This window comes from Saccopteryx leptura, chromosome X (assembly GCF_036850995.1).
Source record: "Saccopteryx leptura isolate mSacLep1 chromosome X, mSacLep1_pri_phased_curated, whole genome shotgun sequence".
In the NCBI taxonomy this organism is placed as follows: Eukaryota; Metazoa; Chordata; class Mammalia; order Chiroptera; family Emballonuridae; genus Saccopteryx; species Saccopteryx leptura.
The window spans coordinates 90548830-90562452 of NC_089516.1; the positions used below are offsets into that span (position 1 = coordinate 90548830).

A 13623-nucleotide genomic window follows, 5' to 3' on the forward strand; every position below is an offset into this window, starting at 1 on the left:
AAAAATGTTCTTTCTAAATCTCTTTGCTGCCTGAAATCTTCGAGTACGATTGGTAGAAGGCCTACATAGTGCTATTTACAAGTACCCAATTAAGACTGTATAACTGCCTGATCAGGTGGTGGTGCAGTAGATACAGGATTGGACTGGGACACAGAGGACCCAGGTTCTAAACCCTGAGGTCGCTGGCTTGAGTGCGGGTTCATAAGGCTTGAGCATGGGTTTACCAGCTTGAGCTCGGGCGAGATTGTTGGCTTGAGCATGGGATCATAGAAATGATCCATGGTCGCTGGCTTGAGCCCAAAGGTTACTGGCTTGAAGCCCAAGATCGCTGGTTTGAGCAAGGTATCACTTGCTCTGCTGTAGCCTCAGTCAAGGCACATATGAGAAAGTAATCAATGAACAACTAAGGAGCCACAATGAAGAATTGATGCTTCTTATCTCTCTCCCTTCCTGTCTGTTTGCCCCTATCTGACTCTCTCTCTGTCTCTGTCACACACACACACACACACACACACACACACACACACAAAGACTGTATAACTTACATAAAATCTATTACTTTAATATCTTTGACTATTCAGTGTTCTGTATGTGGGAAAAATACACCTGGTATATTTACAAAAGGCCAAAAATTAAGCTTCCATAAAGATATCAAAGGATTTAATTGTGAGAATATTCAGAAACGAGTACAGAAAGCTGATGCTAGACTAATCCCATAAACCTAAATCGATCATCTGACAAGTGACAACTTAATGTCTAAAATACTGGTAGAAAACTAGTTCTAGTGTGCTCATCTGGTAAACTTGGGGATGGTAGGGACTAAGGAATTACGTTTGTTGCAAGATTGCTTCAAGTTCAATTTTCATTGGATTTAGTGCCATTTACAACTTAAAACATGCAAAATATCCTCACTACACATAAAATTGTGACCAATGCAATATACAGATGATGTATAAGAGAATTGCGCTCTTGAAACCTGTGTAATTTTATTAAGCAATGTCACCCCAATAAATTCATTTTTAAAAAGATAAGGCAGGAATAACAACTCTCCACAAGATACTAAACTATTAACAGGAACTTCTCCATAACAAATGCACCAGCATGCTTGGCTGACCCTCCATCTGGCCTGGTAGAGGCAACTTTGCTTTCCTCTGTCTTCAAGTGACACCAGTTAGCTCACGGCTGAAAAGACTTTCTGGAAATCAGTTAAACAAGATCCAACTCAAACTTGCCCTCCACTAGCAGTCCATGTGTCTAACTTTCGTGGGTGTGCCAGAATACATATCAAAGTTATCTAAGAGCTCATCTGAATCTCGGAGCTGATTTCTGTCCATTCGGTCTCTACTTCCCTGAAGTCCACGGAATGTATTTCTTGAAAATCACTTCCTTCTTCAGCTGGAGCATTCCCAAAATGCATAGCCATCTTTTAGAGTTTGATCTGTTGGTCCCATGAGCACTGATTAGACTTCTTGTATTTGTTGGGGGTCTTGGGATAAATGACAGGTTGTGGAAGGTGCCTCAGGACTTCTCTAATGTATCAGTCGTAAGCCATGGTGCTTTCCCACAGTTGATCTGTTTCAGTATTCTCATCAGGATGCTTTTGCCAGTCTCCGAGTTGGCTGGCAGTGCAGATGGAGAATCCTTTGAATTAGAACTTCCCAAGGATGACTTCTTCTCTCTTCCAAAATCATTTATGATTTTTAGAAAAAAATATCTAGCAAATCTTTTTGTTAATTCTGGTCTTGAATTAATCTTCTTCTATGGTATGAACATCTAGAACAGGGTTTTGGGTCTTCAGGAGTGGTGAAGCTGTCAAATCTGTAGTATCCTGCAGTATTCACGGAGTTTTCAGAATCATCGGCCATCCTGTACAGGCCCTTGGCTGTCAGCTTTTAACCAAGGTTCTGTCTTGTGGGAAAGTAGGGGGTGGGCGGAGCGGCAGACTGGCGACTAGATCGTGGCTGTTCAAGTACCTCGGGAGGATTCTCTAGAGGTGTTGGGGCTGTGAGAGCTGCGGCCTTCGAATCCTTTCCGGTGGCACTGACCAATATGTTTAATGCTAACTGTTCAGAAGACTTCCTTGCCATTACCAGTTGGGAAAATTAAGTTTTAGGGAAGCTATGTCACTTGCTAAATTTCAAATAGCTTGAAAATGGGGTATCCATAATCCAACCTCAGGTATTCCTAATGTTAAATGTGTGGGCTTTTCTCCTATACTAAACTAACTGCCCTCTACACCCAAAGTATAGAAGAAAAGTTCTGATAGAACTGACAAGATTCACTATGGATTTTAAACCTTTGTTCAAAATACTACATAAAGGTAGATAAAAGTAGATTTACAGCTGTAATGCAAATAAATAATACAGTAATTAATAAATAATAACACTTTTGCATATTCACAACTGTAAACTTACTGTTGCTCACTCCTGTATAGATGTTTATTCGCCTCTTTTGCAATCAGCCAATCATTTCCACTGAGAAGTAGTTAAGATATTTTACAGACCACTGGAATATATTCTCAATAATAATTGTCATTTTTTACTATGTTCCATATAATGTAAACTAAAGAACAATATTAGAAAGAGGGAGAGAAAGAAATTTTTAAAAAACCTACTATTCTTTTAATAAAGATAAATGTCCATATTTATATAGCTTAGAGTTTGAGGCTTTTCAAAGAACTTAGTAGAATTCTGAAGAAATCTGAGTCAGGAATGTGGAAATATTTTTTATAGATTAAAGAAGAATGAATAAGGAACCTTTAAAAAAATCAAACTATTTTTGTCTATCAGTATGTCTTAAAACAAATTTTACTCCGGTGGGAGGAAGAACAATTTCAAAACAAATATATTTTAATTAACATTTCCTTAGTCTTATTTCTATTATATTTTTACTCTCTAACTCCAATATTTAAAATCTAAGTTTTACAGATGACTTTCTCCTTTTCTGTCCTTGACTGTAATTGTTTTTGACAGTGTGTGTTTGCTCATCCTTGAGACACGAACATTTTAATTCAATTTTTGGCACTGAAGACCCAAATCGAGCTTTTCAATGTAGAAGGGCATAGTGAGTAAATGCTTATCAGGGACTCATTCTTTAGTGTCTATAGGGATTAAAAATTCAAATTTTCTTGGTTTACAAGAACCAGGAATAGAACAGTTGTCAAAACTTACCAATTCTAAATCCCTTATAACTTGAAATACAATGTAAGTTCATTTTTCTCAAACATCTTTCTGATACCAGTCTCAGAGACATTTTGGCCTTAATAAGTTATTTGCAAAGCCTTCCAAATTAAAGAAATTTAAAATATTAGTCAATAACAAAAGTAGCCAAAACTACATCATTACTATTTTCATAATTTTGTTAAGTGTGACTTCCATAATCAAACTAAAACTCCGTAACAATGTTTAAATTTTATATTGAATGAATTATTGGATGTAAAACATAGATAATGTCTTTTTTATGAAAACAAGTTTTACATTATTTTAAGAAGCATAAACATTACATCATATTTTAAATTGCCCTATATATAAAAAAAAAGCGAATTGGGAACCCCTTTTGAAAAATAAATTTTGTCTAACTGATTAACTTATCAAATTTAGCATTTAGTGTTCTATTTTGAGAAATTTATCTGCATATTAAGCAATTTTCTGATGGGATTATAAAAACAAGTTGTCATTCAATGTGTCAGCAGAGATAAAGCATGATTTAGAATAAACATACCAAAAAATAGAATAAACATACCATTTCTTTGTTTTGTATAATGATATTCCTTTAAAATTAAAAGACACTGCTGGAAGTGAGTAACAGTTTTTAATAATGCTCTAATTGGGCAAAGTTCAAATTACAATTCTTCAAAGATATCTTTGGGAAGTAGTAGAATTACTTAAAAGTATTTCAAAAGAGCATTCTTTAAGAGTATTTCTAAGCCTGAAAAACCACTTCCCCAAGCAATCTGTGTGTGTGTGTGTGTGTGTGTCTGTGTGTAGAGACAGAAAGACACAGAGATAGAGACAGAAATTTTCTGTCTCTATCAAGTATACTATCCACATATATACCCACCAAATTAGGAAGTCAAGTCCAAGACTTTAATTTAATAATTACTTGGCAACTATAAAGCATTTAACTCTGTTGAAGAGCATTTAACAGAACCTCTACCCTTGCCAACATCTTCATCAGTTGATAACATAAATTGAAAGTCATTACACATTAATACAATTGTTTTTTCTCTATCTTTCAAATATTCTTACTTTTACCTACCCTGATTTCATCCCAGTGACTCTACAAATATTACTTTGTTCCTTACCTCCTTCATATCTTCACATGTACATTGTTATATAACCTCAGTTACTACAACAAAGTTGAAGTCAGTTCCAAATTATGCCTGCATTGTTATACCTCTGCCATTACTTTGGCTTATAACACCCTTGCCTCTACTTCTCTTCCTTGAAAAATACCTAAATGCCTAATCATTCTTCAAAGTCTACTCAAGTGTATATCCTTCCATGATTTTCTCAGCTATTCTCACAGTATTATTTGCTTAGCATTGCATAAATTTTATATAAAACATTCAATATATTGTTTTTCCATCTAAGTACTAATCAGACCCCCACCCTGCTTAGTTTCTGAGATCAGATGAGATTAGGCACATTCAGGGCGGTACGACTATAGCTGTTACAATATATTGTTTAATAATTTAATGTTTCTTGGTTTTTTTCCTCACTACTCTGAGTTTGTCTAAAGCAACTAGTATGACTGGCTTGTTTATCATCTGCAACGTCTGGTACAGTTTCAGGCACAAAAGGTTCCCTGATTAAGTCATACAGGATTCGATACAACTCTCAACATTATTTTGAAACTTATAATTTGTTCTATTAATGAAGTAACATTTGTTTTAGTTGAGTTTACTTGCCAAATCCATCTGAGCAAAAGTTAAATAAATACTGAGCATTCTTGTTTCACTTGTACTTTCATTAATTATTTAAGTTGTTTTGTCAACTCTTTACTTAGTTTTAGTTAAGAAAGTGTAGCAGGAGTAAGTGAAAAACAATATCCCCAAAGGAAAAGTTTCTATTATTTTCAATATGGATATCATGGCTCAGGGTGGTTAAATCTTCACAGGCCGGCATGAAATTTCTGGTGGACCAGGAGTTGAAATTCACTGCTGTGTATGTCTTTTTTGTCATTGCTGTTTTTACAATGCTGTAATGAGCATGAAGGTGCATATCTTTTTTTTTGAATTAGTGTTTTGTGATTTTTAATATATATTCCTGCAAGGGGGATAGCTAGGTCATAAAGCAGTTCCATTTTTAATTTCTGAGGAAACGTCATACTGTTTTCCATACGGGCTGCATGAGTCTACATTCCTATCAGCAGTGCAGGACGGTTCCCTTTTCTCCACACCCTTTGTCAGCACATGTTATGTGTTGATTTGTTAATGAAAGTCGTTCTATCAGGTGTGAAGAAAATTTTTTTTAATTTATTGTCTTGATATGGTTTCAAGTGTCCCACCCAATATAATATCTATTGCTGTGCATTTATTTAGTCTAATTTTTCTATGGTATTGTTAAAGTTATCTACTTCCTATTGACCTTATGGTCATTCCAGGTTTCAGTTTTTAAATGTCTTGCTCTTACTGTTTAATTAGGTAAGACCTATTGTATATATCTTAACAAATGTGTTCACACATTGAAAATGATCAATTTTTCTATTCTAACTTATCCATTTTTTTTAGTTATCCTGAACTGTTAACTTTACACATTTATACAGGGTTTTCTGTTTATTAACACTGAAATACCTAACCAGTACACTGAAACAGTGCCACATTTGGTTTGTATATTTTCTCTATCCCTTTCTCTCTTTAAAAAAATTTCCTTCCAAACAGCCATAAAACTTTGCTTCTGAATCATTAAAACAGTTCCATGCCTACTTCCCAAGGAAGAAGAATGCAAACATAATAATAATGAATAATTAATGTTTATTGCTTCACATTTAAATAAAACTGACCTGCAAAGACATCATTTTACAGAGGGTTTTATTATAAGGGTGGAAAATCATGTTTCTACCCACCTTAAAAAACTTTTCTTTCCACTGTATTCTAAATGATCACTATATACAAAACTTATGAATTATTGAAAATAAAGCAAAACTTGTTTTATAACAATCTTACAAATAATTGAAAAGCAAACTTTCACCATTGTCACCTATTTTATTTTTGTTTTAAAATTTTCAGAAATAGGATTTTTACTGCTTTATGTTGGTTAGGTGTTCTGAATCAGTGTACTCAAGAAGTAACAAATCTAAGAGTGGTGACAATTTGCAAGTATGGTGTCACTCAATCACATGTCACTGTAATTGTAAAATTAAGGTATGTGTCACCTCTGTCCCTAGGTAAATTCTACTTTAAAGATTTGTACATAACAATGGTATGGTAATAAAATAACATTAAATTGCTATGTATAAAAGGTGTTATAGACTGGATTGTATCTCCTCAAAGTTCATATGGTGACATTGTAACCCCTAATTATGACTGAATTTAGAGATAGTGTCTTTAGGGAGGTAATTAAGCTTAAATCAAGTCTTAATGTCAGGGTCTTCATTTAGTAAGATTTGTGCCCTTATAAGAAGAGGAAAAGATACCAGAACTTCTTTCTCTCCATATGAGCACAGAAAGAAATTTTTCTAGATACCAACAAGAGTTCTCACCAAGAACCAACACTGACACCACATTGATTTTGGACTTCTATCTTCCAGAATTTTGAGATAATAAATTCCCATTGTTTAAGCCACCTAGTCCATAATATTTTGTTATAACAATGCTATCAGTAGGCTTTTGGAGGTGTCTATATGTGGCACCATTATCAAGAATTTGGGATTTATTGAAGATGTTTACAGAGTATATGATCTAATTTGTTATTAAGTGCAATTTTATTAAACTACATCAAATCAACAACAACAAAAAAATTCAGTTGACTGAAAGAGGGTGAATATGAGTATAACAGATTGTATTTAACTATTTTTATTTTCTTTATTATATGTTAGAACACACAAAAATTGTATGATCATATTTATTGCAATTATGACTAACTTAAGAGAGCTGAAAAACTGTCATTTTTCTAAGTGTATCTCAATTCAGCATACCTTATTTTCAATTCAAATTCACCAGAAGTATTGACCAGTATAACAGTTTTATTTTATTCCTCTTTCATCAAAGGTTATTACAATTTTTAACATCAAGGTTAGTCTAGTAAAGTGGAAGAATATAAGAGAGATAGAAGTCAGAATGTAAGGACAGTAGTCCTTTACTTTACAGCAGGACATTTTCTGAACCAGGGACTAGCATTTAATGTTCGTGAATCTCATTTTTGTCCTCTGAAAAATGAAGGTTTGTGAATAAGCTAGATAGTCTTGGAGGATTTCTCCTGCCTTGAAAATATGTTACCCTAACTTTAATGATTTTCTTTTATAAGGTATTTTCTTTATATTGCCTGAGTTCAAATATATTTGTCATAAATGAATACATTTAACATTGATATGGATGTCACAAGTAACATATTTCTATCATTAGATGTTCTTTTCAAATTTCATAAATATATGTTAATTAAAAAGAATACTAATACTGATTCATCATTTTGTCAACTTAATTTATTCTAGTGAATTTCAATCAGTTTCTGCTTCTGCTCAATATTGCAGATTAAAGGCATTCAATGATAACAAGACTGTCATTTTTATGTATCATGTTAAAGGTATATATCTGTATTCTTTAAATAAATATAATTTTAAAACTTTAGTAAAATCAAGTTTTATTCAATTATTTTGGTCAACATTAAGTCGAAAGTTAAATTAGGAAACATAAGGGAAGAATTTTGCAGGTACCTGATTAATATTATCAATTTAACTAACCAACCAAGAGGATCTTGAATAGATACAAGCTAAATATAACACAGAAATAAAAATATTCTTGTAATTTCACTCTAAATATTATTTGTTTGTTTTCTCTAAACATTTTTGTTGGCAGAAATTCTTATTCCACTGGGAATTAAGAGTTCTCATGCTTCTAACATAGAATATCACCCTATGGGACATGACTGTAAAACACCAATATCAATGGCATTAGAAGGGCTTGTCTTGGATCATAGTGGCAAACATTAGTGTTAGTGATATTTATGACAGGATTAAACAGCTTCTCAGCATGAAAATTACTACATAAAAATTCCCTTTAAATATGAGTATGAAATGTTACTCACTTAAAGATTTGACAGATATCACTTCTTTTTTTTTTATAAATTTTTATTAATGTTAATGGGATGACATTAATAATTCAGGGTACATATATTCAAAGAAAACATGTCTAGGTTATCTTGTCATTAAATTATGTTGCATACCCCTCACCCAGAGTCAGATTGTCCTCCGTCACCCTCTAAGTTTTCTCTGTGCCTCTCCCACTCCCCCTAACTCTCTCCCTCCCTCCCTCCTGCGTCCTCCCTCCCCCCACCCCTGGTAACCACCACTCTCTTGTCCATGTCTCTTAGTCTCGTTTTTATGTTCCACCAATGTATGGAATCATGTAGTTCTTGTTTTTTTCTGATTTACTAATTTCACTCCGTATAATGTTATCAAGATCCCACCATTTTGCTGTAAATGATCTGATGTCATCATTTCTTATGGCTGAGTAGTATTCCATAGTGTATATGTGCCACATCTTCTTTATCCAGTCTTCTATTGAAGGGTTTTTTGGTTGTTTCCATGTCTTGGCCACTGTGAACAGTGCTGCAATGAACATGGGGCTACATGTGTCTTTACGTATCAATGATTCTGAGGTTTTGGGGTATATACCCAGTAGAGGGATTGCTGGGTCATAAGGTAGTTCTATTTTCAGTTTTTTGAGGAACCACCATACTTTCCTCCATAATGGTTGTACTACTTTACATTCCCACAAACAGTGTATGAGGGTTCCTTTTTCTCCACAGCCTCTCCAACATTTGCTATTACCCGTCTTGTTGATAACAGCTAATCTAACAGGGGTGAGGTGGTATCTCATTGTAGTTTTGATTTGCATTTCTCTAATAACTAATGAAGCTGAGCATCTTTTCATATATCTGTTGGCCATTTGTATTTTTTCCTGGGAGAAGTGTCTGTTCATGTCCTCTTCCCATTTTTTTATTGGATTGTTTGTTTGTTTGTTGTTGAGTTTTATGAGTTCTTTGTAAATTTTGGATATTAGGCCCTTATCTGAGCTGTTGTTTGAAAATATAAGTTCCCATTTAGTTGGCTGTCTGTTTATTTTGATATCAGTTTCTCTTGCTGAGCAAAAACTTTTTATTCTGATGTAGTCCCATTCATTTTTCTTTGCCTTCACTTCTCTTGCCATTGGAGTCAAGTTCATAAAATGTTCTTTAAAACCCAGGTCCATGAGTTTAGTACCTATGTCTTCTTCTATGTACTTTATTGTTTCAGATCTTATATTTAGGTCTTTGATCCATTTTGAATTAATTTTAGTACATGGGGACAGGCTGTAGTCGAGTTTCATTCTTTTGCATGTGGCTTTCCAGTTTTCCCAACACCATTTGTTGAAGAGGCTTTCTTTTCTCCATTTTGTGTTGTTGGCTCCTTTATCAAAGCTTATTTGACCATATATATGTGGTTTTATTTCTGGGCTTTCTATTCTGTTCCATTGGTCTGAGTGTCTATTTTTCTGCCAATACCATACAGTTTTGATTATTGTGGCCCTATAATATAGTTTAAAGTCAGGTATTGTAATGCCCCCAGCTTCATTCTTTTTCCTTAGGATTGCTTTGGCTATTTGGGGTTTTTTATAGTTCCATATAAATCTGATGATTTTTTGTTCCATTTCTTTAAAAAATGTCATAGGAATTTTGATGGGAATTGCATTAAATTTATATATTACTTTGGGTAATATGGCCATTTTAATTATATTTATTCTTCCTATCCAAGAACAAGGAATATTTTTCCATCTCATTGTGCCTTTTTCTATTTCTCTTAGCAATGCCTTGTAGTTTTTCGTTATATAGGTCCTTTACATTCTTTGTTATGTTTATTCCTAGGTATTTTTTTTTTGTTGCAATCGTGAAGGGGATTATTTTTTTGAGTTCGTTTTCTAATATTTCATTGTTGGCATATAGAAAGGCTATGGACTTTTGTATGTTAATTTTGTATCCTGCGACGTTACTGTATTGGTTTATTGTTTCTAGTAATCTTTTTGTGGAGTCCTTTGGGTTTTCGATGTATAGGATCATATCATCAGCAAAAAGCAGATATCACTTCTTAAAGCATCTGGGAGCCTGAGAATTATTTAAACATATGCTTACAGATGCGAAACAAATGCAAATATATCATAGTTTGAAACACAAAATGGAACTTGTACACAAGACATACAGTCACTAAACACAGCATTTATCAGGCAGTGTTTTTTTTTTAAATGAAATGGACATATATACCATGAACATTGTTCCATTTGTTTAAATTTATCTTATTGGGGGGGCTTAAAAGCATTATGTAAATATGATCTTAGAAGTAAAAATATAAAAATCCAATGAAATTTATAATTGTACACTTGAAACCTATATAATTTTATTAACCAATACTACCTTAATAACTTTAATTAAAACAAGCAAACAAAAAAGAATTCTACATAGAATTGCTGACCACACCTTCCTGAAACCATTAACTTTGAAACAATGTTATCTTCTTCTGTTTGTGATATTATTTTCCTTCCTACAGCAGAATTTTTGGCTCTTCTTTTTCTAATCATGTCATTGAAAGTGTATTGTGTTAAGGTTTTATCATCATAACTGTTATTTTTTTCTATTTATTTTTCTTTTTTTTTCTGTATTTTTCTGAAGCCAGAAACGGGGAGAGACAGTCAGACAGACTCCACCCGGCACGCCCACCAGGGGGCGACGCTCTGCCCACCAGGGGGCGATGCTCTGCCCCTCCCGGGCGTCGTTCTGTTGCGACCAGAGCCATTCTAGCACCTGGGGCAGAGGCCAAGGAGCCATCCCCAGCGCCGGGGCCATCTTTGCTCTAATGGAGCCTCGCTGTGGGAGGGGAAGAAAGAGACAGAGAGGAAGGAGAGGGGGAAGGGTGGAGAAGCAGATGGGCGCTTCTCTTGAGTGCCCTGGCCGGGAATTGATCCTGGGACTTCTGCATGCCAGGCCGACGCTCTACCACTGAGCCAACCTGCCAGGGCTCTATTTATTTTTCTTGTGTAATGTCATCAGTTCTAATGACTTCAAATACTATAAATCTTGTCATGACTTCCACATCTTTATCTCCAATTTCAAATTCTTTCAGAACTCAAGAGTTACATTTTTAGCTGTGTCCCAAAAATCTTCATCATGGTGTCCTACAGTTACATAAAATCAATATCTCCAGTTGCATTAATTTCCACCTCAAGTTTGTTGCTACTGCTACTTATATTGAAGCCAGAACTTAGCTAAAAGCTATTATTCCATTATCAAATTTTTACTTGTCACATATTCAATTTCCATATTCAATCAATAATTTGTCAATTTCCTTTTTCTTATATTTCTCTTGAATTATTTTGTTTTTACTCTTGGAATCATAGTTTAGGTTCTTAAGAAATTTGATGTATAGATTCGTGCTTGGCTTACTCAAATACTTGTTCTATACTGCTCTTAGAATTATTTTTAAACCCAAATCTGGTCATGTTACTCAGGATCTTAAGAAATAGGTGCTCTGTTGCCTAAATGATAATTTTCAATTTTCTTAGTATGATACGCACAGTCATTTATAATCTATGATAGCTGTATCCCTTAAGCTCTAGCATACTGAAAACAAAACAAAACAGTGTTCTAATAAGCTCTGGTGTTATATTTCTTTATCTGAAAATCATAGGGTAAAAAGTTACTTCTAGCATGACACCTAAGGAGTTCCACAGCTTCACTTTCAATGGATACTGGTGAAAATTATAAAGGAATAACATTTAAAGTTTCTGGAAATGGTCTTATAGTATCCAATAGATAAATAAATACTTATTTAAGAAAATCTAGTAATGTTTGGTAAAAATAGCTAGTGTCTTCAGTTTTTAAATAAAGAAGCATGTCTTTCCTTCCCTTCCCAAGTCATCAAAATTAAAACTCTATTGCATACTGGAACAACCAAGATCACAAGGCTAGCTATTCTTGGCTACTAATTGTAATATTTTTCTGGAAGAGTTAAACTGTTAGAATTTATCATCTAGCTCCTGCATAGTTGCCTATTTTTGATGCTAATTACCAAGTGAACATAGCTTTCCTTCTTCCACCAACCCTCGTTCATGGGATGGAGGCTTCACCGTGGACTAGACACTTCTGAGCATATTAAGACCCCCAATCTTCCTGGCCCTGGGTTATAAGAGAGTGGGTCCATGCCCAGAGAGGAAGGCTAAGATATGAAGGGACTTTGACTTCCCACTCTGTCTTTCACTAAGCCTGCAACTTCTAAAGCAAAAGAATCATCCAGAGAGAACAGCACCAATACAAGACCCGGATATCTTCACTATCAAATTCTAACAATTATTCAAAAAAGAATTAACACCAAATCTTCAGAAAATCATCCAAAAAATAGAAGAGCCACAGGACAGTTCCTAACTTGTATGAGGACAGCATTAACCTGATACCAAAATGAGACAAGGCTATCACAAAAAAACCCACAAAATAAACAAAAAAAACCCACTACAGGCCAATATCTCTTATGACTATTCAATATAAACACAAAATTTTTGAAAAAATATTATCAAATCTATACAGCAACATATACAAATAATTATATATCATGACCAAGTGAGATTCATTCCAGAAATGTAAGAATAGTTTAACATACAAAAGTCAATCATGCAACACATCAGTAAAACACAAATCCACATCACCATCAATAGATGCAAAAAAATGTTTTTAACAAAATTTAACACCTTTTTGTGGCAAACGTAGTAAAAAAATTAGGAATAGAAGGGATCTTCCTCAACCTAAGAAAGGATATTTATAAATAAAATAAAATAAAATAAAATAAATAAAAAACACAACTAAGTCTTGGCTGGGTAGCTCAATTGGTTAGAGCATCGTCCCTATTCACCAAGGTTGTGGGTTTAATCCTTAGTCAAGGCACATACAAGAATCAACTAAGGAATGCATAAATAAGTGAACAAAAAAAATCAACATTTACTTCTCTCTTTATCTCCCTTCTTCTCCTTCTCTAAAGAAAAAAAAATCAATAAAAAAGATTACAAAAAACACAGTTAACATTTTAAGTGATGGTGAAAGATTAGGTGAATTTTTACTAAAGATTAGGTGAATTTTCACTAGGACTAGGAACACAACAATGGTGTTCAATCTTGCCATTTCTATTTAACATTGCACTAGATATTTTTGCTAGGATGATTATGCCAAAAATAAAATGAGCACATCCAGATTGGAAAAAAAATAAAAGATTAAAACCCTGTCTATTTGCAGATGACATTATTTTATATGTAAAAAAATCTTAAATCTTCTATTCAACAATATTTACTTTTTTTTTTTTTTACAGGGATGGAGAGAGAGTCAGATAGAGGGATAGATAGGGACAGACAGACAGGAACGGAGAGAGATGAGAGGCATCAATCATCAGTTT

The 13623-nt window shown here is 33.9% G+C and overlaps 1 pseudogene; it reads right to left on the reverse strand.

Annotated features, from left to right (window-relative positions):
- Positions 1-1238: 1238 nt before the first annotated feature.
- On the reverse strand, positions 1239-1865 carry LOC136386411 (histone RNA hairpin-binding protein pseudogene; annotated as a pseudogene).
- Positions 1866-13623: the final 11758 nt, after the last annotated feature.